This window comes from Geotrypetes seraphini, chromosome 1 (assembly GCF_902459505.1).
Source record: "Geotrypetes seraphini chromosome 1, aGeoSer1.1, whole genome shotgun sequence".
NCBI lineage: Eukaryota > Metazoa > Chordata > Amphibia > Gymnophiona > Dermophiidae > Geotrypetes > Geotrypetes seraphini.
Window position 1 is genome coordinate 59,716,906 of NC_047084.1, and position 27,160 is coordinate 59,744,065.

The window sequence follows — 27,160 nt, forward strand, 5'->3', positions numbered from 1 at the left end:
CCAACACTCTACAAACCCTTAGTACTCTCTAATTTTTCTAGTTACCAAACATTATCTAAAACCCATAATTCTCCCTTAAAATTTTATCTCATCGTTTAATCTATTACTTCAAAGTTGAAATGTAATTCCTGTTTTAGTTTGGATGTAATCCGCCTTGAACCGCAAGGTAATGGCGGAATAGAAATCACTAATGTAATGTAATGTAATGTTAACACTTATCAATATAATGAAAGATTAGGTTCTTACCTGGATAATCTTCTTTCTGTTAATACACATAGGAGCCTGTACTCTAGGTGAATATCCTTTGTACAGAAACTGTTACAGAAGGATGTCAATCACATCTTTCAGCTCCTCCTGTTTCACCAGTTGAGTATAGTGACCTCTTCAGTTGGTACCAAAGCAATCAATATCCACTATAACAGAAGAAAGCAGGAGGGGTACGGGGATCTTCCCCTAAAACAGGGGTGTCAAACTCAGGCCCACAGGCCAAATTTGACCCACACTGGTAATTATATTTGGCCCGCAAGAAAATACTAAATGTCCACTAGAGATGGCCCACCAGTTATGTCAATGTAGGACAGCAATACTATCTTCACGATGTGTGTCAGTTGTTTTTATTATTATTTTAATTGGTTTTTAATTCATCATGTGACCATAATTTCTTTAGCATTTTTTTGTGTGCCATTTTTTGCTTATAATTATGTTTGTGACTACGGCACTTGTCATGTGACCCCCTTTTTAAATTGCCAGCATTTTTCGAGCCGGTTTTACTTTCGGTTTGCTCAGCTCAGTGCGCTACAGATTGTCTCTACTAGGTAAGAGCCTCCATGGCTTTATTTCATTCTTCCTTTTTTATTTTTAACTTGCACATAGTTATTTTAAGTTATCTTAAGTTCCCATAAAATATTAGCTGATAGTTTTTAAGTTTTCTATAGTCTAGTGCCACACTGCGACGTTTTGTTAGTGCAGGACAGCTACACTTTTTTCACACTCTGCAGCAGTCACACTTTATTTCTGCATTTTTAAACCTTTACGCACACAAGGTTTTGTTATTATTTATTTTTCGCTATTTAGTTTATTATGTGCCCGCGATGCTTCTTTGGCCACTTTTATGTTTACCCTCTCTTAGTTTCTTTTGCCGAACCTTGTCCTTAAACATGGTTACGACCACGGCACTTGTTTTGGTTGGCCCGCAACTTTGTCCAAGTTTTTAATTTTGGCCCATTGTGTATTTGAGTATCATGCCTGGAGAGATATCAGCGATGGGAGAAAAAAGAATGACGCCTCAGAAGAGATCCTTGAGCAGTATTTCAGTGCTGCAATGGGTCAACAGTAATAATAATAATAATAACAACTTTATTTTTGTATACCGCAATACCAGAAGCAGTTCAGAGCAGCGGTACTGTGGGGCCTTGAGGTGTCATGTTCCAAAGGGCCCAGTACCGAGGGAGTTAGAACATAAGAAGTTGCCTCTGCTGAGGCAGACCAGAGGTCCATCTCGCCCAGCGGTCCGCTCCCGCGGCGGCCCATCAGGCCCATTGCCTGAGCAGTGATCCCTGGCTAGCTCTATAACCTATCTCTACTCCTATTCCTATAACTTACCTCTACTCCTATCCCTATAACCTACCTCTACACCTATCTATACCCCTCAATCCCTTTGTCCTCTAGGAACCTATCCAAACCTTCTTTGAAGCCCTGTAATGTGCTCCTGTCTACCACAGCCTCTGGAAGCATATTCCATGTATCCACCATCCTCTGGGTGAAAAAGAACTTCCTAGCGTTTGTTCTAAACCTGTCCCCCTTCAATTTCTCCGAGTGCCCCCTTGTACTTGTGGTTCCCCTTAATTTGAAAAATCTGTCCTTGTCTACTTTCTCTATGCCCTTCAGTATCTTGAAGGTTTCCATCATGTTCCCCCTAAGTCTCCGCTTCTCCAGGGAGAACAGTCCTAACTGTTTCAATCTGTCAGTATATGAGAGATTTTCCATACCCTTTATCAGCTTAGTTGCTCTTCTCTGGACTCCCCTCAAGTACTGCCATGTCTTGAGGTACGGCGACCAGTACTGGACACAGTATTCCAGATGCGGCCGCACCATTGCACGATACAGTGGCAGGATGACTTCCTTCGTCCTGGTCGTGATACCCTTCTTAATGATACCCAACATTTTGTTTGCTTTCCTTGAGGCTGTGGCACAAACAAAATGTTGGGTATCATTAAGAAGGGTATCACGACCATGACGAAGGAAGTCATCCTGCCACTGTATCATGCAATGCAGAAGACGCATACAATGAGATTTTAAAACAATGGCAATCTCCCTATTGAAGAAGTCATCGAGCTTCTGCTGGAAGGACTGTACCAAGTACTGATGGTTCAGCAGTCAATACTGTTGGTGTTGCAGCTTGTCTCAATACAGGTGATGTCAAAGGAGATGCAAACCATATAGGACAACCGGAGGATCTGCAGAACAATGACATCGTCTTATGGCCCACATCAAGGAACTCGATGCTGTCAAGGCCACCAATTGCTGCAGAGCAGCATGCACCAGTACTGAAGGCTCACTAGCTGGTACCTTAGGTGCAGCAGGATGTCCCGGAGAGGGTGACCTCAACGAGGCTGCACACCTAGAGGGGGAGACATCCTGCGATGTAGAACAGTGGTGGTGATGAGCAGCCTGCATCGAGAGACTCGATGCTGTAGAGACCTTCAACACTTGTTGGAAAGTAGAATCCTTAGTATTAGACTTCTTTGATAATGAGAGACTCCCTCAATGTTGATGCAGGAGGTATCATCGATGGATCCTGTACCCTGGTATCCATGCTTGAGCCAAACAGCTTCTCCTGCTGAATCTGACGGACCTTAATCAAGCACTTTTTCAGTGTGGAACACTGAATACACGATTCTATTTGGTGGTCAGGACCTAAACATTGGATACACCAATTATGAGGATCAGTAATCGAAATAGGCCGCTGACACCTACAGCACTTTTTAAATCAAATCGCAGGCTTGGACATGGGGAAAATCTCTTCGGCAAGATTAAACTCAAATGTTTGAAAGAAACAAAACTCAACGAGGAAAAAAAACAACTGAAGGGCCGAAGCCTGAAGACTTAGAACAAAATAAATTGTTTTCTCTTTTTTTTTCTTAGAAAAAAGAAACTCAAAGAAAACAAATTTAATAAGAAGATAAAACAAGAAGATAAAATACGCGAAAGCGGGAAGGCAACGCTGACTGAGTCAGAAAAAGAGACAACTGCTCCACGGAAACCGAAGAACTGAAGCACATGCAAGCGAGCTTCGGGTGGGAAGGCACTCGCACATGCTTGGTGAGGGCAGTCATGAAGTTTCTTAAAACTTGAAGTGATAGTTCACTTTCATATTGTCCATACTAAGCTTCGTGGATGATGTCACCCTACATGAGAATATGCTGCCTGCTTGTCCTGGGATAATTACAAGTACTTCCAACTGAAAGGATAAAAACTCCAGTTCTGGAGTATAGGTTTATTCGAGTCAGAAAGCAGGCACATAGAAAACTGATAGGGCGGGCCATACAAACTCCAATGTGTATTAACAGAAAGAAGATTATCCAGCTAAGAACCTAATCTTCTATTCTGTTCCATAAACATAGGCGTCTATATTCTAGGTGACATACCAAAGCAGTGGTAGGCACCTAGAGTGGAACAGATGAGCCTGCCTGGCGCCCACAAAATTGAGGACCCAAAAGCGGTGTCCTCCCAAGCTGCCACGTTCACTCTATAGAATCTTGTAAAGGTATGGAGAGTACACCAAGTAGCTACTCTACAGATCTCTTAGGGCAGCACTGCCCTGGTCTCTGCCACGCTGCTAGTCTAACAACCATTACAGACCAGTAAGTCTCACATCAGTAGTATGTAAACTCATGGAAACTTTACTTAAAGGGAAACTAGACACGATTTTGGACGAGGGGAACCTAAGGGATCCCTGTCAACATGGATTCACTAGGGGTAGGTCATGCCAATCCAATCTAATCAGCTTCTTTGATTGGGTGACGGGAAAGTTAGACTCGGGAGAGTCTCTGGACATAGTGTACTTGGATTTCAGTAAAGCTTTTGACAGTGTCCCACACCGCAGACTATTGCACAAGATGAAGTCGATGGGGTTAGGTGAGAAACTAACTGCATGGGTCAACGATTGGCTGAGTGGAAGACTTCAGAGGGTGGTGGTCAACGGCACCCTCTCTGAGACATCGGAAGTGACTAGCGGAGTGCCGCAGGGCTCGGTCCTGGGACCATCCCTTTTCAACATATTCATAAGGGACTTGACCCGAGGGCTTCAGGGTAAAGTAACACTGTTCGCCGATGACGCCAAACTGTGTAATATAGTAAGTGAAAGCAATCTCAAGGATAATATGACGCAGGATTTGATCACATTGGAAAACTGGTCCTCGACATGGCAGCTAGGCTTCAACGCTAAGAAATGTAAGGTCATGCATCTCGGCTGCGGAAATCCATGCAAAACTTACACCTTAAATGGGGAAACACTAGCTAGGACTCCAGAAGAACGGGACTTGGGAGTAATCGTCAGTGCAGATATGAAGGCTGCCAAACAAGTGGAGCAGGCCTCATCCAAGGCAAGGCAAATGTTGGGATGTATCAATAGAGGCTTCATCAGCCGCAAACCTGAAGTCATAATGCCGCTTTACAGAACCATGGTGAGACCTCACCTGGAATACTGTGTGCAATTTTGGAGACCACACTACCAAAAAGATGTGCTTCGAGCTGAATCTGTCCAGCGAATGGCCACTAGAATGGTCTCCGGACTCAAGAGTCTCTCATACGAAGAAAGACTGGGCAAACTACAGCTATACACACTTGAGGAGCGTAGAGAAAGGGGAGACATGATTGAGACATTTAAGTACATCACAGGTCGTGTCGAGGCGGGAAAACGATATATTCTTCCCCAGGGGACCCTCGGTCACAAGGGGGCACCCGCTCAAACTCAGAGGAGGGAAATTTAATGGTGACACCAGGAAGTATTTCTTCACAGAAAGGGTTGTAGATCACTGGAACAAACTTCCAGTGCAGGTGGTCAAGGCCACCAGCGTGCTAGACTTTAAGAATAAATGGGACATCCACGTGGGATCCCTGTGGGGGTCGAGCTAAGGATCTGGGTCATTAGCACTCAGACTTGATGGGGTGGGTCAGAAGAGTGGGCAGACTTGATGGGCTGTAGCCCTTTTCTGCCGTCATCTTTCTATGTTTCTATGTAACCAAGTCTAATGAGCTTTGAAAGAAATAGGTGGCTTTTTGCCACAAGCAATGTACGTTGAAAAAATTGCCATACAAATCCATCTGGCAACAGATGCCTCGGAAGCTGGTCTTGTCTTGACTGACTGCTTAAAACAGTCGGAAAGATGAAAGTCATTTGTTCTAAATAGTGGAGCAAAACTCTCCATACAACCAGTCTCTGCAATGTCTTATCTTGCTTAGTCAAACCCATAACCTAAAAAGGTGGGTTGACAGACCTCTTGGTTCACGTGAAATGCTGAAACAACCTTCAGTAGAAAGGTACCGTGTAGAGGACAATTCCTACCTCCATGGTTCTGAGGTATGGTTATCTGAAAGAAATTGCCTGCAATTCCAAAACCCTTCTCGCCGAGACTATTGCCATCAGAAATACTGCCTTCATCATGAGATCCAGCAGAGGTGCCTCTTGTAGGGGCTCATATGGGGACTTACAAAGTTCTTTCAGAAAGATGTTAAGATTCACGTTGGAAAGGGCTGGCGTAACTGAGGTTGCAAACTTAGAGCGCCCCCTTCAAAAATCTGATCACATCTGGATGAAATGCCAGTGAGACTTCTCCCACTCGAACTCAGAAGCATGAAAGGCCTGCCACCTGTACTTTTGAGAGATACCACCATCAGGCCTCTCTAGTCTGGCCTGGAGAAATGCAAAAATCACCGAATTGGAGCCTTTATGGGCTCCACTTTATCCTTGGTGCACCAAAGATGAAAAGCCCTCCAGGCCTTAGAATAGGCTGCAACAGTAGAATGTTTTTTACTCAGAGAAGAGTGGAAATGATTACTTCCAAATATTCTTTGCATACTAAGACCAAGTGCTCAACAGCCATGCCATAAGACCAAAGTGATCTGGGTTCTCCAAGTGGATTGGACCCCAAATAGCTCCATATGAACCAGTAGCTTGATGCATCTATTCCACTGGATCATTACTAGATCCACATACTATGGCTGGCGAGGCCAATTTGGGGCCTCACTAGTCCTCAGTGAGTCACGATTCAGCAATTGACCTGGCCCACCATGAGCCACAGTGGAAATACAAAGCAACTTCTCTTCTGGCCAGAGCTGAACTAATGCATCCAAACCTGCACTTCCTAGATCGTTTCTTCAGCTACAGAAGTGATTTGCCTTCTTGTTTTTAGCTGAAGTCATCAAGTCCATCGCTAGATTTCCCCAGCGTTGAACAATGAGGTAAAACACTTAGGGACAGGGATCATCTTCCCATAGCTAGAGTGAGCTGAACGAGAAAGTCAGCTTGAATGTTTTTCAATCCTGCCACATGGGATGCAGAGTGCCTGAAGATGAACTTCTGCCCACCTGATCATCATCTGTGCCTCCAGACATAACAGAGAACTCTTGGTGCCCCCTTGTGTGTTCACATATGGTACCACAGTGACATTGTCAGAGAACACTCCGACTGCCTTGCAGATCTTTTTCCAGTGCCTTTAATGTTAGCCAAATGGCCCGCCTTTCCAGAAGATTTATGAACCATCTTTTCTGATGGAGAGAACCATTAGCCCTGGAATGGACACCCATAGCAAGAGCCTCCCCCCCAGCCTGACAAGCTGGCATAGGTTGTTAGAATCACCCATATGGGGATTCAGACAGGAACATCCCTCGACAAGGAGTCTATCTGAAGCCACCAGCACCAAGCTGTTCCTCGCTTCCACTGTCAAGGGAAGTCACATATGGAGGGAATGGCGCTGTGGGGACTATCAGAACAGAAGAGTAGGGAATGTATGTGCACCCTCGCCCATGGAACCACTTCAAGGGTGGCTGCCATCAAGTCCAGGACCTGAAGTAAATGCCAGGCAGTGGGATCTTGCATTTCTAGGATTTCTGCAATTTGCTTCCTGAGCTTCTGTTTATGTGGCTCAGGAAGAAAGAAGCGGCCCATTGCTATATTGAAGCAGACTCCCAAATATTCCAAGCTTTGGGTCACTTTTAGATGACTCTTCTTGAAGTTGACTATCCAGCCTAGATCCTGTAGGAAATTTATTTATTTATTAAAAACAAAAATTATCAACCGCATATATCTAGGCAGCATTACAATAATAACATGCACAGAATATGACAAACAGGACTTTTACAAACATGTTGGATTACAGATGACTAATCGCATTTTAAATAGAGCTTTTCAGTATAATTCATCTTAAATCCAGCATTCATCATTTCAACTTTATTGAAATTAGAGAATGACACGGTGGTTATTACCCGTGGCTAGCCGCGAGTAGTCGGTGAATGGTCTTGTCTCCGCAGTGAGGCAATCACGGATCGCAACATTCCGCCATCTCCCTCCCGCCACCTCACCTTAGATGCCAAGTTTGCAGATTTTTTTTTTCGCCTAGCCGTACACACGGCTGCTCGAGTTGTTCAATCTTCTCCTCTCCTGCAACTTCCTGTTTCTTTTTTTTTAAATAACAGCTTTTATTGAGATACACCTCAAACATAACATAAACATATACAGCAGCAAGAAAACAAAGTACAAGCAACCACACTCCAAATAACACCCAAAGTGTAGTCAAGAACAAATACAAATGTAATCCCCCCAATCTAACAATAACAAACTACAAAACCCACCAAAACGCAGTCAAAATCCCCCTCCCACCCCCCCACCCCCACGGACAAAACACAATTCCCACAGCACCCAATAAGGTCGAGAAGCATCCAATACCAGAAAAAAAACAAAGAATAGAATAGGGATATAAATAAAGATTCCCCCTAGTCTCCGCCATCACAGTCCGCCAAGTAAGCAAGCGATGCTCCACCATGGCCCACGTGGGAGGGAGCGCCTGGTTCCAAAGGGAAGCAATAGCTAATCGAGCAGCAGTGAAGGCCAACTTACAGAACATAGAATCACCCCAAGCTAAATCCAATTGATGCCAGAACAACAAGGTATGTTGCCAGTCCACCGGAATGGGGATATCCAGGATCCGAGACACCCGAGAAAAAATCCCCATCCAGAACCCAGACACCCGCCCACACTGCCACCACATATGAAAATAGGTACCCACCTCCCCACAGCCCCTCCAACAAAGAGCACTTGCACCTCCCTGCCAACGAGCCACCACCTGAGGGGTATAATACCAACGAAAGAGAACCTTGTATCCATTTTCAATCAACAAGGCCACTATACCTGCCGAAGAAATCTCTGACCAGATATCCCCCCAGGTGTCCCAGGAAATATCAGAGCCCCAATCACCCTCCTATGCCCTCATGTAGGAATGTGGGGTCCCCCGACAATTGAGGCACCTATATATAGCAGAGAGAGCTCCCTTCCTGAGCACCGGTCCTAACAACAGCTCAAAGGGAGTCTTACCCCCCCTCAGATCCCTCAAAAGACCCGAGGCCCTGATATAATGAACCACTTGCAGGTAAGGAAACAAATCTTTGACCCCAAAGCCAAACCTGCCCCGGAGCTCTGTAAAGGGTCGAATACGGCCCAAAACCGGATCCCACAACTGACCCACACACACTAAGCTCCTAGTTTCCCAACCAGCAAATACTCCACCACCCCTTCCCGGTAGAAAATCTGGATTGTGTCTTAACGGGGTATACCAGGAAGGGCGCCTACCCAGCAATAAACTACCCTGGGTCTGATTCCAAACCCTCAAAGAAGTTCCCACTGAGGATAAACCACCCTTCGGCCGCACCCTGCCAGGTAACCAAGGTCGATGCAACAAAGGCACCCCATCACTTAAGCTTTGCTCTATCTCCACCCACAGTTTCGGCGTCTGCGTCTGCCACTCTAAAAGGACGCGCAGCTGAGCAGCCTGATAGTATTTTACCACATTAGGAACCCCCAACCCGCCGTCACCCCTACCCATACATAAGACCGTCCTACTCACCCGAGGTCTCCTTCCAGCCCAAATAAAGTGAGAGATATGCCGTTGAATTCCCTCCAACGTGTTCCTACCCACCCAGAGCGGCAGTGCTTGAAATAAAAACAAAAGACGAGGCAAAATCATCATTTTCACAACTGCCACCCTACCCAACCAAGAGAAATACTGATCTTTCCAACTAAGCAAATCCTGACGAATGCGGCGAAAGAGCGGGGGGAAATTAAGATCATAGAGATCCACTCCCGGAGGTCCAAAATAAACCCCGAGGTAGCGGAGAGAATGCTGAACCCACCGGAACAAAAACCGGTCTCGGCGGTAAGCCACTCGGTCATCAGACAAGTTAATGTTAAGGAGCTCAGATTTTCCAACATTGACACGAAATCCCGAGACCCTACCATAAGTTTCCAACTCCCGTAAGATAGCATGCAGGGAACCCTCAGGATCCTCTACCGTAAACAAGAGATCATCCGCAAACAAAGCTAACTTATAATCCCCACCCAGCACCGTAACCCCCTTGATATCCCGATTCAGCCGCACCCTCTGCGCCAGGAGTTCTATCGTTAAGGCAAAGAGAAGAGGTGAAAGAGGACACCCCTGACACGTTCCCCTTGCGAGCGAAAAAGTCTCCGAGTAGCCCCCATTTACCTTAATACATCCAATAGGGCAAGTATAAAGGATCCGGATCCAATCCCGCATGCGCGGACCCAAACCTACAGATTCCAAAACCCTGAACAAGAAAGGCCAGGAGACTCTATTGAACGCCTTCTCAGCGTTGACCGACAGAAACACCGTTTCCCGCACTCCCCCCCTTGCCCTTTCAAACAAATTGTAAACCCGACGAGTATTGTCGCCCACCTGTCTTCCCGTTACAAAACCCGACTGATCCGGATGGACCAGCCGAGGAATCCAACTCATCAATCTATCAGCCAAGATCCGCGTAAAAAGCTTAGTGTCAACCCCCAATAACGAGATCGGCCTATAAGAAGCACATTGCAGGGGATCCTTCCCCTCCTTGGCCAACACCGTCACACCCGCTAATCTCATAAAGTAGGGAAGGGCACTATTCTCTTGCAAGGAGTTAAGAAAGCGCAACAAAGGAGGCAGCAAAAGATCCTGAAAGCGTTTATAATAACGAACAGTAAAACCATCCAACCCTGGCGACTTACCAAGGGGCATAGAACGCAGCGCTCCATGAGCCTCAACCAACGTGAGGGGACGGTCCAACCGTGCCACATCATCAGGCGCAATCCGGGGCAACTCCGCTGAAGCCAAATAAGCGTCTAGGTCTGGTAAGGACCCAGGAGTTTCCGGTGCGTAGAGATGGGAGTAATACTCCACAAAACATGCCCGAATAGCATCCTCTTTCCGCAACAACTCACCAGAGGCCGCACGTAGCGAGAGAATCTGATTGTGCGTCTGCCTCACTTTCAGACGATGGGCAACCAGTCGACTAGCTTTATTAGAAAATTCAAAATAACGCTGTTTGAGAGGCTGTAAATTGTGGTGTAAACGCTCCAGGTCTAAAGCCTGAAGATCCCGGCGTGCCTGAAACAAGCGTTCCCGTAATGCAACATCCCAAGGGCTACGCTTGTGCAAGCCCTCCAACCGACCAATCAAAATCAGCAAAGCTTCCGCCTCTTCCCAGCATTTACGTTGCCGGGCCGAGGCCAGGGCTATCACTCTGCCCCTAAGGGTAGCCTTTAACCCCTCCCAAACCGCTTCCAACGAAGCGCCACACTCTACATTCACATCTAAATAGTCCTGTATCCACCCTTCAATCTGCGCTCCCACCTCCGGATCATCCAGGAGACTATCATTAAAACGCCAGAATTTGCGTCCCGAGCCACCACCCTCTCCCAGGAACCGCAACCAAACCGGGGCATGATCCGACCATGTTAGGGACTCAATCCCCGCTGATTCCACCCTCCGAAGCAGTCCCCGCTCCACAAAAACATAATCAATTCTAGAATAAGAGGAATGGATACCCGAAAAATAAGTATAATCTCTAACCGATGGATGGAGCCACCGCCAACAATCCACCACATTCAGAGTAGCTAAGGCCTCCCTCAACAGTTTACAATCCCGCCTCCCATACTGATCCGCCCTCCCTGAGTTATCCAAATGAGGGGTTACTGTAAGATTAAAATCCCCACCTAAAACCAGGGCACCCCCCTTAAACCGTAGAATTCTAGGCACCAACTCTCGAAAGAAGACCCCCCTGACCCTCATTGGGAGCATAAACATTAACCAGGGAGTACAAGACCCCCTCAATCAAAGCCTCCAACATGATATATCTACCCTGAGGATCCCTCACCACCCTCTGTACTTCACAACGAATCCCCTTACGAACAAGAATACCCACCCCACCCCTCTTAGAAGTACCCACCCTGGAAGCCCAAAAGGCCTGAGGAAACCTAGAATCCCTAACCAGGGATTCATGGGACTGGAGTAAATGTGTCTCCTGGACGAAACATACATCAGCCCGCAAGCGAAGCAGTTCCCTATAGAAAGCTCGTCTCTTATTGGGGGAATTTAGACCCCTGATATTATAAGAGACCAACCGGAATCCCTCCGTAATCCAATGAGAAGAATGGCAATGCAAACCCAACCCCTACCAGCTTGTCCCCACATCTCCCGCTACCCCCCCCAGCCCACTCCCCCACCCCCCCTCGCCCAAAGTGAGAGTCCACAGATCTCCCACCAGCATACAAGGAAGTGATCCATCCCCATGGCCCCTTACTCAAACCCCACAACACAACACTAACTGTCAAATACATTTCCCACAATCCCCAAAATTCAATCCGCCAACCCCCAAACCCCCCCGCACCACACTTCTCACTCCCCCCTCCCCCACAGTACAACATTCCCCCACAGAACACCAATACATCCCTCCAACTTCCCCCTTCCCACACCTCCCCCCCCAGAACCAGTCCATGGGCAACCCCCTCACAGTTCCTTTCCAAAACTCAAACCCAGGTACCCAGCTCCAAGGAGGGGTCCATACACACCCCCCCTGCAGGTAGGGAAGCATTAAAGAAACTGGAACAATACAAGCACAGTCAGTCAGCCCTCAGGGGGGGGCACTGGAGGTAGAAGCGGTAACTGGAAGAGGGGGTCCACCTCCTCATCCGCCCCTCCCGCTCCGGGATCCTCTCTCCACTCGCTGCCATCGGGAGGGGGCGGGAGGCGCCACTCCGTTCAACACTGCTCCCCCAGCAGTAACAGCCTCCTCCGGGATCTCAATACCCGCTTGTTGCAACAGACCACGAGCCTCCCGCACTATAGTGACTTTTGTATGAACTCCATTGATGGTAATCACCACCCCAAAAGGGTAAGTCCAGCGGTAGCGCAAATTACTACACTGCAATGCTTTGGTCACATCTCTGAACGCCCGACGTTTCTGGAGCGTGCCCGCAGCCAGGTCTTGATAGAACTCCAACCGATGGCCTTCCCAAATAACTGTGCCCATCTCCCGGGCTCTGCGGAAGATCTGTTCTTTAAGGGTAAAGCTCAGAAGGCAGAGTACAATATCTTTAGGTTGATCGGATGTCCGAGGTCCCAGAGCTCAATGTGCCCGCTCGAGTCCCGGCTCCAGGGTATCATCTTGTAAAAGCCACCTGATCAGCTTAATAGTAGTAGCACGCACATCTCTAAACTCTGGTAAGTCCGGTAGGCCCCGCACCCTCAAATTATTACGCCGGGTGCGGTTCTCCAGGTCCTCAACTTTGTCCAGGAGGATTTGATAATCAGCCGAGGCAGTTTCCAAGGATCTTTGCACCCCGGTCACATTCTCCTCGCAGCTATCCAGCCGCATCTCCACAACCTCCACCCTGGTGCCCACCTCCACCAAATCAGTTCGCAACTCTTGCACCGCTTCCCGGACCTGCACAGCCACAGCCGAAATTTCAAATTTTACCTCAGTAATCCAACGCTGCATGTCCGCTTTAGTAAGCGGTTCTGGCGGGGCATCCACCTGCACGGGCTCAACCAGCATGTCAGCGACCGCAGCGATAGCACCACTCAATCGCGCCGCTTCCCCGCTACTGGTCTCCGGGCCCGCACCGCCACGTGCTACCCGGCCCAGCGCCTGCTCCATCGTGCGCTGGCCGGGTTTGTCACCGGGTAATTTTTTGCGCGTTGCCATGGGGTTCCCCGATCCTTCACACACCTCACCACCACTCGGGGAGTGGAAAAATGCGCCGTTATCACAACTTTAATCAGTTAGATCGCCAGGCCCGAACGGAGCTTTCAGTTTAAGCTCCCATCCGCGGCGATGACGTCACTTCCTCTGCAACTTCCTGTTTCCAGTTGCGTCAGAGGAGAAGACTGAACAACTGGAGCAGCTACGCGTGTGCTGCTTTTTGAAAGCGTGCGGCTGGGTGAAAAAGTCAGCAAACTCGGCATCTAAGGTGAGGTGGAGGGAGGGAGATGGCGGAAAGGGGCTGCTGGACCGCGCGTGTTCCTGGCTCACACTAGGAAGGAGGGAGTGAGAGGGAAAGAGATTCTGGGCCAAGGGGATGAAGAGGGAGAGAAAGAAACCCACAGCAGGAAAGAAAGGGGAGGGCAGGCAGGTGAGCCAGATGCTGGAAGCAGGGGGGGGAGGGGAAAGAGGGAAAGAAGCTAGATGGGATTGAAGAGAAGAGACACATTGGTGTGGAAGAAGAGAGGGGAAATCTGGACACAGGAAGGTAACAGAAACAGAGGGGAAATCATGTGCATGGGGGCATGGGGACAGAGACATAAAGGGGACATATATGGGGGGGAAAAATTATGTGCATGGGGGCATGGGGACAGAGACATAAAGGGGACATATATGGGGGGAAAAATTATGGCATGGGGGCATAGGGACAGAGACATAAAGGGGACATATATGGGGGGAAAAATTATGGCATGGGGGCATAGAGACAGAGACATAAAGGGGACATACATGCCATGGGGATGGTATATGGACACGGGGGGGAGAGCAATGCCAGATACATAAGGGAGATATTAGAAATGGGGAAAATGGGAACACAGAAGCAAGATGGTTTGTGGGGATGGGACAGCAATCGTGCTCGCAGGCTCCAGCAGCTTGCACAAATTACATTGTAGCGCAACATGAAGGTAAGAGGGAGGGAGATAGATAGATAATTAGTTAGTCAGTCCGCGCAAGGGGAGCTGAAGGGTGGAAGAAAGGAACAGATGGTGAAGGAGGGAGGGAAGGGTGGTGGTGGAAAGGAATAGAACAGATGTTGAAGGAGGGTGGAGAGGAACAGACGCTGAAGGGAAATGTGGAAGACAGAGTGAGGAGAAGACGCTGGAAGGGAAGAAGACAGATGCCAGACTATGGGGGAGCGGAGGGAAGAGGATGGGTACCAGACTAATTGGGGGGGGGGGGTGAAAGGAGAGGCACAGTAACAGAACAAATGGAAGATGCAGAGAGAAGACATACAGTGGATGGAAGGAATTGAATGAGAAGATGAGAAAAGCAGAAACCAGACAACAAAGGTAGAAAAAAAAATTTCTATTTCTTTTCTTTTTTTTTTTTTTGCTTTAGGATAAAGTATATATTAGTTGTGTTGATAAAAATTTATAAACAAAGCCCTGCCAACTGAACATCTCTTTCTCTAGTTCAGCAGCCAGGACTTTGATTTATAAGGAAAGAATAAGCTAAATATTGCAGTACTGCGGCTTGTATGGATGCTACGAGGACAGGGCGGTGAATGGGAATGGGCAGTGACAGTGACGGGGCGGTGATGGGGCGGTGAAGGGGACGGTGGGCCGGGAATGGGGCAGTGACAGGGACAGATTTTTTCCCCGTGTCATTCTCTAATTGAAATGCTTCTAAAAATAGTGTGGTTTTAAAATATTTTTTTGAACTTCTGAATATCCGATAATGTTCTTAGCAGTCCCGTTAATTTGTTCCACAGCATTACTCCCATGATAGAAATGGCAGATGTTCTTGTGTTCTCATAGTGTATTTTTGAGAAATCTGTCAAAGCCAATTGCATTGCACCCTCAGATCACAAAGTTCTGAACAGTCAGAAAATTGTCATAGCTTGTGATACCACTTGCCGCACAGCTAGCTTACCCTCAGACTGACAAGGCTCTGATCAGCCAATCATGCAAATATGGGTGTACCTATATCCCCATCCTGCAGAGGTGAGCTGCAACCACCATCACCTTGATGAAGGTACGTGGAGCATTTGCCAACCCAAAGGATAGGACCGCAAATTGAAAATGCCTTTATAGGATATGGAATCTCAAGCATTTCCTGTGGGCATATGAAGGTATGCTTTCATCAGATCTAGAGAGGCTAAGAATTCCCCTGGTGCCACCACCGCAATTACTGACTGGACCCATCTCCATGCGGAAGTGCGATATTTCGAGGGCTGTATTTACAGACTTGAGGTCCAGAATCAGTCTCCAGTCTTTGAACAGAACAATTAATTTCTATATTACATAACTGATAAGTTCGATGCGGTTTACAAAATTTAACAAATACAAACTAAAGAAAATTTATTAATTTGCAAACAAATATGGCTTCAGTTGCTTTTGAAAATGATTGTAAGACATGGAACTAAATAACAAAGGTTTCTGTTCCTTGTCCCAGAAAGACACCTGATAAGATAGAAAAGAGTACCGTATTTTCACATAGATAACGCGCACCCGTGTAAAACGCGCACCCGGGTATAGCGCGCAGAAAACACACATTTATGTACAGAAATTTTTATATACCGCGCACACCCGTATACCGCGCATGCTGCCCGACTCTCCCGTCGCCGCCTGACTCTCCTTTCGCCCGCCCCGACTCTCCTCTGGCCACCCCGACTCTCCTTTCGCCCGCCCGACTCTCCTCTCCCCCTTCACCCCCCCCAGGACCGCTCGCACCCCCACCCCGAAGGACCGCTCGCAGGCACCCGCACCCCCACCCGAAGGACCCGCTCGCACGCACTCCCACCCGCACCCGCACCCCCACCCTGAAGGACCGCTCGCACCCCCACAGCCTCCTGACCCCCCCATCATGTAGAAGCTCCTACCGGTGTCCTGCTGCTTCCTCTTACCGGTCCCGACTCCCCGACACGATCGGGGCAAGAGGGAGCTCAAGCCCTCTTGCCCCAGCCAGCCGCGGCACCCCCGACACGATCGGGGCAAGAGGGAGCTCAAGCCCTCTTGCCCCAGCCAACCGCGGCACCCCCGACACGATCGGGGCAAGAGGGAGCTCAAGCCCTCTTGCCCCAGCCAACCGCGGCACCCCCGACACGATCGGGGCAAGAGGGAGCTCAAGCCCTCTTGCCCCAGCCAACCGCGGCACCCCCGACACGATCGGGGCAAGAGGGAGCTCAAGCCCTCTTGCCCCAGCCAACCGCGGCACCCCCGACACGATCGGGGCAAGAGGGAGCTCAAGCCCTCTTGCCCCCCCGACTCCCCAACTCCCCGACAATATCGGGCCAGGAGGGAGCCCAAGTCCTCCTGGCTCTTGCGAACCCCCCCCCCCCCGCTAGTTGTTCGGGCCAGGAGGGAGCCCAAACCTTCCTGGCCACGGCGACCCCCTACCCCCACCCCGCACTACATTACGGGCAGGAGGGATCCCAGGCCCTCCTGCCCTCGACGCAAACCCCCCTCCCCCCAACGACCGCCCCCCCCAAGAACCTCCGACCGCCCCCCCAGCCGACCCGCGACCCCCCTGGCCGACCCCCACGACCCCCCCACCTCCCTTCCCCGTACCTTTGGTAGTTGGCCGGACAGACGGGAGCCAAACCCGCCTGTCCGGCAGGCAGCCAACGAAGGAATGAGGCCGGATTGGCCCATCCGTCCTAAAGCTCCGCCTACTGGTGGGGCCTAAGGCGCGTGGGCCAATCAGAATAGGCCCTGGAGCCTTAGGTCCCACCTGGGGGCGCGGCCTGAGGCACATGGTCGGGTTGGGCCCATGTGCCTCAGGCCGCGCCCCCAGGTGGGACCTAAGGCTCCAGGGCCTATTCTGATTGGCCCACGCGCCTTAGGCCCCACCAGTAGGCGGAGCTTTAGGACGGATGGGCCAATCCGGCCTCATTCCTTCGTTGGCTGCCTGCCGGACAGGCGGGTTTGGCTCCCGTCTGTCCGGCCAACTACCAAAGGTACGGGGAAGGGGGGTGGGGGGGTCATGGGGGTCGGCCAGGGGGGTCGCGGGTCGGCTGGGGGGGGCGGTCGGAGGTTCTTGGGGGGGGCGGTCGTTGGGGGGAGAGGGGGGTTTGCGTCGAGGGCAGGAGGGCCTGGGATCCCTCCTGCCCGTAATGTAGTGCGGGATAGGGTTAGGGGGTCGCCGTGGCCAGGAGGGTTTGGGCTCCCTTCTGGCCCGATATTGTCGGGAAGTCGGCGGTCCTTCGGGGTGGGGGTGCGAGTGGTCCTGCCGGGGGGGGGGATGTATCGGACGTCGGGAAGTCGGCCGGGCAAGAGGGCTTGGGCTCCCTCTTGCTCCGATCGTGGATGCGGGTGCGGGTGGGAGCGCGTGCGAGCGGTCGTTCGGTGTGGGGGTGCGAGCGGTCCTGCTGGGGGGGTGAATCGGGCGTCGGGCGGGGTGGGAACTATGTTTAAAAACTTTTGTATACCGCGCTCACGCATATAACGCGCGAGGGGTATGCGCGGTAGGTAAAAACGCGTATAACACGCGCGTTATATGCGTGAAAATACGGTAGTGGTATTTTGTGTAATGGAAAAGTAAAAGGCTATGTGAACTGTGTGAATGCTTGGATTGAGTAAAGGAAAATAATTCAGATAAATAAGTGGGCGCCATGCAGAACAGGACTTTGCAACAAAGGCAACCAAATTTAAATTTAATTCAAGCTTCCACAGGAAGCCAGTGCAATTCTTGATAGTAAGTATTGTACTCACATGATCAAACTTTTTCAATCCATAGATCAGGTAAACCGCTGCATTCTGGACTATGCACAGCCTAGATAGATTCTTTTGAGGACCTGCCAAATATGCTATATTGCAATAGTCCAGCTGGCTCAACACCAACGACTGAACCAGTAGTTTGAACAATGTGGTGTCAAAATAAGATCTACTATGCAATTTCCAGAGTATAGAAGACCTTCCGCACCAAAGCATTTATCTGCTCCTGCATAGTCACATGTTGATCTAGAATAACACCCAAGACCTTAATGGTAGGTTGTATAAGATAAGGAGTGTTATTTAACAAAAAAGATGTTTCTGTAAAACTCTGACCTGAGGATGCAACAAAAAAAATTTGTCTTCTCTAGGTTCAATTTCAGCCTAAATTCTGACATCCATGTTTCAATGATCTTAAATATATCCTCAATTTCATTTCTGAAGAAAGAAATGGAAAGGGTGAATGGCAAGATAACAGTGATGTTGCATAGCTAAATCTAACTGATACAAGTTGACAAAAAGCCTTTAAACCAATTGTACACTTTTCCATGTATCCCAATAGAATCCAAACAATTCAGAAGTTTAAGGTCAAAATTTTTATTGGAGTTTTCAAGAATGATACAAACAGCCAGAAATCCTAGAAAAGTACAGTCAATATCATCATCATGAATGAAGGAAATAGATCATAACTTTCTGTACAATAAGCCCATATAGACAAAAAGAACAAATAACAAGCGAATAATAAAGCTTAATACCATGATAAAGCTTAACCCCCCTCTAACCCCAGATCCTACTTTTCCCTCTCTTGGAAACCTTCTCTGATCTAATGTTGTAACCCTTCTTCCATAACTCTTTTTGTAATCCGCTTTGAACCGAAAGGTAATGGCGGAATAGAAATCTGTAATGTAATGTAATGTAATGTAATTGGCATAATGGGGCTGGTCAGAATAAAATGAAAGATACAGGGATAGGAAAAAGGAGAAAGAAAAGAGATAGGTAGAAGAGGAAATAGAAAAAGCAGCAGGTATCAGGAGTGATCAATTATTGAAGATGCATTTAACGATCTAAGAATTTCCACGGTGATGGTGGAAATGTGATCCACTAAATCAAAGGCACTGCTCAGATCAAATTGAATGATCAGCGCATTAGAACCCTTACTAAGCAGGTCAAGAACGTGATCCAAGATTGCAGCTATCACTGTTTCGGTGCTAAATAAAGGCCGAAAGCTTGATTGGGTACCATGCAAAAGTGCGTGAGTTGAGTGAGATTCTAGGTAATTCTGGGCACTATGAAGTATATGGAGTATCTGCCACAGCCCAATTCCTCGTCAGGGACTGGTCCTATGGAATAAATATCTAAAAGCATATAAAACTGTAGCTCAAACCCTGGTCTCCTTGTGCGACTGGAGAATCCACAAACTATTTAGGACCCAGAGGTCTGAGGAAATTTGTTCCCATGCCCTCCAGAAAACCATCAGATGACTGTCAATGTGCAGTAGCAGAGCTACTGCCTTGGTATCATTGTGTCTTCTTGGAGGCAGGGCTGACACAAGACCCCAAGGGTTGCTGGCGTCTGGAGCTGCCAAATTTCTGTCTGGAACCCTGATAAGATCTGAGTGGAGGTACTTGAGCAGTACTGGCGGGAACATTGTGAGGAATGAAAATTGCCTCTGCCTCCCCTAGCTAGTCGGCAAAGTCTATTGTCAGGCAGAGATTTAGGACGGCGATCTGCCATACTGTCCATGAGGTCATCTAAGCCCTTATCAAATAGCATCTGCCCTTTAAAAGGCAGTTTGCTTAAGGTGGCCTTGCAGGCTGAATCACCCGCCCATTGCCTGATCCAGAGCATCCTGTTGGTGGAAAAGGCATATGCTCATGACTCTGAGGATATCATAGAGAGTGTCCGCCACTATCTACACCCTCCAGCAGCAGCTGGGGGCATATGTCCTCCTCCACCGTAACCTGGTGTGGCAGGCACATGCTACAGCAGCTTTAATCTCCAAAGCTAGCATTTCAAATTGCTTCCTAAGAACCATATCCACCTTGCAGTTCTGCGCATCCTTTAAAATCGCACCTCCCTCAGTCACTTGAGCCACCGTGGAATCTACCTTCAGCTGACTACACAGCTGCTGAAATTTCAGAGCCACAGTAAAAAGCTTAGCCATAGTCTTGGTTACCCTTAGAGAGCCTTCCGGACTCTCCCACTGCTCAGTGACTAGCAAGGTGATGTCCGAGTGTGCAGGAAAAGAGTAAGTAATTGTATTGCTCATGACCATGTACTAAGAGGTCAACGGTTGTTGCAGATCCAGCTTCAATTACCTGAGCACATCCGTAGTAACGTGAGGCACGGTAGCTGACATTAAAAAAAACTGCCATACCAAGGGATCAACTCTCAAGTTGAGCAGGACTATTGCCTCCTGACCTGCAGTCCTTGGAAAGGGAGCCTGAGTCCTCCAGGTAAGAAACTGTGCTCTGGGAAAGTAAAAGCATGAAGTCCAATCTCCAATCCTCCCAGTCATGGTCTGCCTGGTCACACAGGCTGGGCATCAGGTTCCTTAGCGGTGGGGAGGTCTCCTAGGCTGGCAAACTCGCAAGCAGCGCAGAGTGTCCAGATCCCATCAAACAGGCAATTAATGAGGAAAACAAAAAGGAGATTAACAAAATTGAGGGTAAGCTCCTGAACAGGAGAGCCCCATGAACCCCTGCAGGACCTCAGACTGCCTTCTCTTGGGCTCCATTGCTTCTATGAACTTGCGCTTCATGGACTCACTATTCAGGGGCTTCATGAGAGATTCTCTGCCACCCAGACCTCCTGGAGTTTCCCCAGCCCTAGAAGGTTCAGAGGAGTCTAAGCCCGAGGCTTCTGCCCCTTCTGACGTGCTCCGCAGCACACGGATGCTCTTCAGCCAACCATCCAGCACAAAACTGGCATGATATGGGGTAGAACAGCCTGAGGAGTCCATACCAATCAATTTTGAGCCAAATCGAGAGGTTTTGAAGTAGATGGAGGCTTTAGAAAAAAAAGATTGTTTAGCCACCAGAGAATTCATACCAAAAATGACCCGTGGAGGCGTCTCAAGTCCTTTCCAGAATGGATCCAAAACTGGAGATATTTGGGCTGCCAGTCAGACTGGACCCAACTGAGACTGCAACCCCTACAGATACTCGACCAATGACAGGGGGAGTGTAAAATGCGGCCAGCTCCCTGAAGCCCAAAGAGACTCACACAGGGGCCCCACAGCCTGCACTCAAGTCTCTGATAAATCAGAAGATGAGCTAGCTCCCAGGGGAACAGTCCCTGAGCTAACAATCTGCACCAAATAGACTAACTCAACAGGTACACCTGGGGATTACCCTGCAAGCAGCAGACCGCCCATGCAGAATCTGCGTCCTCTGCCAGGCAGAGCTGCCCCAAGTTGGGGAGCTCTAGGCATCGAAGCCTCTCAAAAACCTGATTAAAAAAAAAAAAAAATACTCAAAAATAATAAAAACCGAGCAGAGCAATCAGAACACACCTTCTCAGTTTGCTTACAGAAGGAAAAACTGAAGGAGGAGGAGCTGAAAGATGCGATTGACATCCTTCTGTAACAGTTTGCGACCAAAGGATGTTCACCTAGAGTACAGACTCCTATGTTTATGTAACAGAAAATGTTGTCTTCTTGGCACTTTCTACTTCATAAACAAAAGTTTTAAGAATAAGCAATGCTGTAATTACTTTAACAACCAAGTCAGAAGCGAGCACTTCTTTGGTTCCTTGGATACGTGCTCCTGCCTCCTTATATTGGTCATCTGAGAATTTGGATGTTTCTCCGGCTCCTGTTTCTACCACCACATTAAAGCCCTGTTTAACCAAAGCTTGGACGCCTGCTGGTGACAAAGCCACTCTTTTCTCATTTTGGAAAATCTCCTTAGGAACACCCACAGTCAACTGTTTGTATGGAATTCCTACAAACAAATAAAGATCATTGTCAGTTATAATCATCCTTCTATCAATTGTATATTTTTGTATTACTACTACTATTTATCATTTCTACAGCACTGTTAGACATATGCAATGCTGTACACATTATACACAGGTACTTTCTCTATTCCTAATGGGCTCACAACCTAAGGTGGTTTTTCTTTGAGCATAGGGCAAAAGAGTGAATTCTCAAGGGTCACAAGGAGATGCAGTGGAACTCAAACCAGTTCCCAGGATCACAGTTCACTTAGGCTACTTCTCTACTGGCTTAAGCGACTATTATCAGGGAGATAATGCTTCTCTCCACAACATTCCCACTGTGTTATTACTGTAGCCCCACCCCTCCATAGTCTAATCAATGGCCAAGTTTCTCTAGGGTTCACTCTCAGAGAAGGGGTGCTACAGAGAACAATTCTCAACCCTTGTAGGCAAATGCCAAATATAGAATAGAAAAGAATAAATTCTAATTGACCTTCAGAATCGATGTGTCAATATTTCATAACAAATAGCAAAAAAGAGGAATGTAGGGAAAATATACAATATATAGTGGTACCTTGGTTTGCGAGCATAATTCATTCCAGAAGAATGCTCATAATCCAAAGCGCCGTATATCAAAGCAAGTTTCCCCATAGGAAGTAACAGAAACTTGGATGTTTTGTTCCACATCCCAAAAAGAGGCCTATGTTGCAAATACTGAAAAAGCTCACCCCTCCCCTGCAAACGTTTAGTATCTACTGCAGTACCCCCACCTCAATACCTCAGATTTCTGCATCTAATCCACCATACCAGAGAACACAGCATCAGCCACTGGCCTCGACCAAACAGCTTTCCTTCCTCTCTCTGTGCACTATTGCTCAAGAAATCCTTCCTCTATCTCCAGCCTGCCTCTTTCTCTCCTCTCTAAGCACAAACTAGCCCCCTCGCTGCCAACCCACCTCCCTGGCTCTGGAACTTTGGAAAGAATGTTAACTGTACATTTACCCCCAGCAACTGCCTGCACTCACGCCATTGGCGGGTGGTTTCTCCCCTTCTCAAACTTTTAAGTGCTCTCAGGGAACATCATCATCACTGCGCCGTCAACATTCAAACCTGGCAAGCAAAATTACCGGGGCGACATCAGGAGAAGCGCTCCAATCTGGAAGAAGTTGTATTGGGTAGGGGAAGCTCACATGCTTCTCTCCAACTTCCAGCTAACGAGTTGTGTGAAGAAACCAGCCCAACGCACCGAGCTGTGTCCATGACACAAGCCAATGGGAGAGAGGCTGGAAGTGAGTTGGTGGTTGTAAACACCATAAAATAAATACCATTTTCTGCTCTAGTAGATAGTTATGGGCTTCCTAAGCAACAACATTATAGATGGATTCAACTTTCACATTGTATTAAATCATTCCATTCACAAATTAAGTTACAGGATGTGAAACCAGATTATGTGTCACTGTTCTTCTTTACCAAATTGCAGAAGGGCAGCTGCTCAATGGTATATGCGGTTGAAGCTAACTATTTGTACGTTGCCTAAGGGGCTACAGAGTACTTGGGAGTTTGACCTAGTTAAAAGTTTGGACAAATCTCAGTGGAAATCAATTTGGATAACAATTATGACTTCATTACATTCAGCAAGTCTAATGCAATCTTCTTTTCTTTTTAATCAAATTTTCATTATTATCACGCATTTACATCTTGTACAGAAAGAATGATTAAAGTCACATTACTTTAACAAAAAGAAACCTATGTCAAAATGAAATAATTGACTAAACATTCTCAAGTCCACAATAATAGGAACCAAGACTACCCAAAGCAATTTAAAGAAAAATTATACATAGTGGAAAAGCAAATTGACTAAAGCCTGTATATGAGAGACCTATTCTATTAATGTGAGAACATAAGAATTGCCGCTGCTGGGTCAGACCAGTGGTTTGAGGAGAGCTCAAAATTGCAGCCGGCATGCTGCAGTTGAAGGATTTGGAGAGCAACCCCGTGGCCAGCTGAGTACTTTGTGTTCCGGGTGCATATTGCTCTTGCCACCAGCCTTCTGCACCTCTTGTCTGGTGCCAGTGTACGCTGGAGGTAAGGGTTTGGGGTGGCCCAGGTGGGGGAGAGAAGCTGGTTCCCGGGGTGGACATGCTCATTGATCAAGTCAATGCTCGTTTTGCGAGTTAAAGTTTGCTCGAGTGTTTTGCTCATCTTGCAAAACACTCGAAAACCGAGGTTTGACTATACTAGAAAACAAATCACTCCATTAGGCCAGTACACACCAATGCCAGAGAAAGTATTTTAAGACGAAAGAAAAGCCTCAGACACAGAGAGGTGCTCCCACTCTCTTCCACCCAAGCATCACTGGCAAAAAACTTTTGCATATAACTTATTACTGGCAGTGTTTTGCTCATCTTGCAAAACACTCGAAAACCGAGGTTTGACTATACTAGAAAACAAATCACTCCATTAGGCCAGTACACACCAATGCCAGAGAAAGTATTTTAAGACGAAAGAAAAGTCTCAGACACAGAGAGGTGCTCCCACTCTCTTCCACCCAAGCATCACTGGCAAAAAACTTTTGCATATAACTTATTACTGGCAGGTGGGAGCCTGAAAATAGTCAAAACTAACTAGAAAAAAAGCTAGTTTGAAAAGAGCCAGGCCGAAGATCGTTTTGTGGCTTTTAAGCCACTGCTTCAGGGCCGTGACACCAATTCTCCAGACTATCGATTCACAGTAGCAAGCAGAGCAAACACTAGGCACAGCTCCTCCTTATCCCCCCTGCCAATTTTTTTTGCTGTCTCTCTGCCCGCCGATCAGCGCTGCAGGACTTCCCAATGCTGCTACAGCTTTGGGACTTCCTTTGCCTGCTCAGCACTGAGCCAACAGGGAAAGCCCTGAAGTTGACGTTTGGCAGCTCTGGGGAGTCCTGCTGACTGACCAGCAGAGATAGCAGCAAAAAAAAAAAAAAAAAAGTGCCTCCTCCCTCCCCCCATGCCTCCTAAGTCCACACCCCACCAAGTCCCCTCCAAAACAAAGGACCTGATGGTCTTAGCGGGCCGCTACCACCTTCCCCAACCCTCCCATCCCCACTTTACCTTTTAGTTGGAAAAATTCAGCAGGAGGGATGCCCATTCCCTACTGCTGCCGGCCCCACCAACCCCCTCTCTTAGCCCCCATACTTAAAAATAAACAAATATATAATAATAATAATTTATTTATATGCTGCCATACCGGGAAGGTTCTAAGCGGCTAACAAGAAAATCAATACATACAATTCTAATAAATACATCAAAATAAAATAATCAGCAGAAGAAGCATTATTTGCAAGAAAACTTTTTGTGCATCAGGGCCATAGCCCTAGAAGTGAGATCATGTTTGTATATGCAAAGGAAGATATCAGGACAGAGTACAGAGTTAGTAAGCACTGAGAAGAGCAGAAAAGATGAGAATGAATGAAAGATATAGATCATAAACTAAACTAAATCTTAAGTTTGTTTATCGCATCATCTCCATAAAAATAGAGCTCGACACGGTTTACACGGTTTACAGGTAATTCAATAAATGAGGGAAGGACATAATAAGAAATTAGAGGTTATGAAGAGGATAGCTAGCTTTACGTTTTAAATAGATAATTTTATGTTTTGGAGAAAAGCCAGGTTTTCAGATGATTTTGAAATAATTGGAATGAGCCTAGGTTCCGCAGCGGGGCAGGGAGGTTATTCCAAAGCTCGGTGAATTTGAAGAAAAGGGATTTCCCTAATTTCCCTGCATACATGACACCTTTTAACGAGGGGAAAAATAGTTTGAGTATGTAGGCGGATCAGGTCTCAAAGAATTCCAGGATAGTGGGATTAGGGGAGGAAAAATGCCATGTAGGATCTTGAAAATTAGGCAGGTACATTTAAAGTGAATCCTAGAAATCACCGGAAGCCAGTGAAGTTTTGACAGAAGATCATAATAAAGTACTAACTACAGGTGGCAGACCTGAAAGCTGAGACCAATACAAATTTCAGCTAAAGATAAAAGACTGAAACGGAGATAGGGCAAAGAACAGAGAAAAGTTATTACACAACATTGTTTTTACAACAGTGACCTTGTAAGAAAGCAAAGTATTATTTCAAGTAGCTGGTAATGTCAATGACCTCCAATAGGAAACGTGACAAACGTGATGGACTGGACCAGCTCCAAAAACTTCTACCAGAGTGACCTACCCTCTAAATAAAGATTTAATTATAGTAGACATGTTCATTTTTCCAACTTCTTTGCTTTGTACACAGAGTGCAATACAAAAGTCACAGGTCACAAGTTATTCAATCAAAAGGCATATATTACATACACCAATTGTAGTATCTTGAATTCCTTTTACTCTAAAAGAAACACTTCATGTAAGGTTTTTTGGGGTTTTTTTATCTTTCATTTAGATTTTCAAGATGTGTCTAAAGCACTTAGGGCTGATTCAAATATTTGCCTATTCACTTGTGCAGATGCATAATGTCTAATAAACCTGTCCAAACTTCTTAGAGGTGATCAGAAAGAGGAAGAGAAGGCCCACCACGGTCATCTCTTATGCCAGGGCTCAATTAAAGCCAGGCATTATATTGGCTAGAAATCATATTCAAGATTTCATATTCCCCCCCCACCCCTAAGTTTGCTTTTGTATCCTGACTGCCTCCGCAAACACAAGATCTTTCCTATCATCTACATCTGGTTAACTGGCTCTCAATGTGAGTAGAGCACAGTTACTTACCGTAACAGGTGCTATACAGAGACAGCAAGCAGCTATTTTCATCCACATAACCCGAATGCAGGCAGCTTCACAAGCAGACTTGCTTGAAAAACTTTAGAAAGTTTGCAACTGCCGCACTACGCATGCGCAAGTGCCTTCCTGCCCGACGCAGGGCATGTGTCTCCTCAGTTCTGATAGCTAGCAGAGAGGCCAACTAGGGGAGGTGGGTGGGTTGTGAGAATAGCTGCCTGCTGTCCCTGGATAACACTTGTTATGGTAAGTAACTGTGCTTTATCCCAGGACAAGCAGGCAGCCTATTCTCAACATGTGGGTGACCTCCAAGCTAACTAGAATGGGATGATGGGAGTGTTGGCAATTCAGGAGAATAAATTTTGTAACACTGCCTGGCCGAAATGGCCATCCCGTCTGGAAAAAGCATCCAGACAATAATGAGAGGTGAAGGTATGAACAGAGGGCGAAGTGGCAGCTTTACAGATTTCCTCAATAGGAGTAAATTTAAGGAAAGCTTTCCCCC

The 27,160-nt window shown here is 47.3% G+C and overlaps 1 protein-coding gene across 2 annotated transcripts in view; it reads right to left on the bottom strand.

Moving 5' to 3' along the window:
- NNT (nicotinamide nucleotide transhydrogenase) overlaps positions 1–27,160 on the bottom strand; it is a 265,149-nt gene that overhangs the window by 219,075 nt on the left and 18,914 nt on the right. For both annotated transcript variants that reach the window (XM_033931703.1, XM_033931721.1), the window contains exon 2: positions 21,678–21,907. The gene's annotated coding sequence lies outside the window, so the exon portion shown is untranslated. The remainder of the gene's footprint in view (positions 1–21,677; positions 21,908–27,160) is intronic.